This window comes from Mus caroli, chromosome 19 (assembly GCF_900094665.2).
Source record: "Mus caroli chromosome 19, CAROLI_EIJ_v1.1, whole genome shotgun sequence".
In the NCBI taxonomy this organism is placed as follows: Eukaryota; Metazoa; Chordata; class Mammalia; order Rodentia; family Muridae; genus Mus; species Mus caroli.
In genome coordinates, this window is record NC_034588.1 from 981,598 (window position 1) to 983,254 (window position 1,657).

General features: G+C 47.6%; 1 long non-coding RNA gene across 1 annotated transcript; it reads left to right on the top strand.

Moving 5' to 3' along the window:
* The first annotated feature begins 191 nt into the window (after nt 1–191).
* LOC110286029 lies at nt 192–1,657 on the top strand. The gene is made up of 2 exons (XR_002377102.2): nt 192–949; nt 1,189–1,657. It is a non-coding gene; the product is annotated as an uncharacterized LOC110286029 (long non-coding RNA).

Genomic DNA, 1,657 nt, shown 5'->3' on the forward strand with positions numbered 1-1,657 from the left:
AAAAAAAAAAAAAAAAGTATTGAGAGAGCTGGGCGGTGGTGGTGCACACCTTTAATCCCAGCACTTGGGGGCGGGTTAGGGTTAGGGTTAGGGTTTCTGAGTTCGAGGCCAGCTGGTCAGAGTGAGTGCCAGGACAACCAGGGCTACACAGAGAAACCCTGTCTCCAAAAACAAAAAAACAAAAACAAAAAAACAAAACAAAACAAAACAAAACAAAACAAAACAAAACAAAACAAAACAAAAGAGTATTGAGAAAAGAGAGAGCCAAGGACAGCCCAGCTCTACTTTTAGGCCAGGGAGGTGGGAGATTGGGACAAAGGAGACAGGGGTGAGGGTAGCCTGCAGAGCCAAAGAAAGAGCAGAGCAGTGGAGGTGATGGGGAGCTTCGAGAGTCCCAGCAGAGTGTGTCAACCGTTAGGTGTTCCCAAGAAGCCGATAAAACGCAATTTGAGAGGGTTCAGCCGCACAGAGGTCCCTGGAAACTTTGGTAAGAGCAGCTTTGCGGTGTGAGGTAAGAGCCTGCCTGGAGAACTGGGAACGGGGAGCTTGTCAGCTTTGGTTTGATTGTATTATCATGCTAGGGAAGGGATAATGGCAGGAGTGGCTTTGACCCTAACACTGGACGGCAAGGATGAAAATCTGGTGCGTGTCACTGATTCTTACGCCATCCTAGCACTCCACCTTCAGTGTGTGTGCTGCCGAAGTGAGCACAGGCCACCTTCAGTGTGTGTGCCGCCGAAGTGAGCACACGCCAATTCTTTGAGGAACATTTTGCTGTAAAGGACCAGAGACTGCAGTGGTAGCTGGAAAGGGAATGAGATCAAAGGAACAGTTTGTTTTGTCTTCTGTTTTAGATGGAGCTGCAGAGCAGCTTAATTACACAGTGCACACAATCAAGAGTGATGTCTTTGACAGGATGTGATGCACAGTCAGGGAGGTCACTGCTAAGGTCAGTTGGGAGGACTGGAAACTCTAGGTAAATGACTGTGAGCATGCAAAAGTGGTATAGGGAAGGGATGTCCTGAGGGGTGGGGATACTGGAGGAGCAGCTGGCTCACCGAGAGCCTGGCAATGCTGGGTAGCATGGTATGTTTGCTAAGTGCTTGTCCTGCCACCTGCTGTGCTGAATACTGCATGTGTGTTACTAGTTGAAGCCTGAGAACATTAATTATTGTCTATGCTTTACAGATAAAGAAACTGAGGCTGAGAGGGAAAATGCTCTGCAGAGCCAGCAAACAGCAAAGCCAGCCTTCCTTCACAGCTGCCCCACCAGGCTAGCCAAACACCTGCACTCCAGATGTTTAGGATGGACTTGATAAGGCCTACATATGGGGAAAGTTAAAAAAAAAAAAAAAACACAAAAAACCTCATGTAATACAAGTGCTGCCCCCAGGCAACCTAGGAATCTAGAGACACGGAGTGCCCAGTTCTCAGGAACCATCGGAGGCAGGAGCATAGCCCCATTCTGCAGAAGCCTCCAGCGGACACGACTCCCCGCTTCACTGAAGTCACCCTGCAGACCCTTATTTGTACCAAGCCTTGGGTTCACAGTGTTCCTTCTTAGACCTTCCATTACAGAATTAATGCAGTCTCTGAGTATTCGCAGTAGTTTTGTGCTTGTTTGTTTTTATTATTATTATTAAATTTGCCAGTTTTA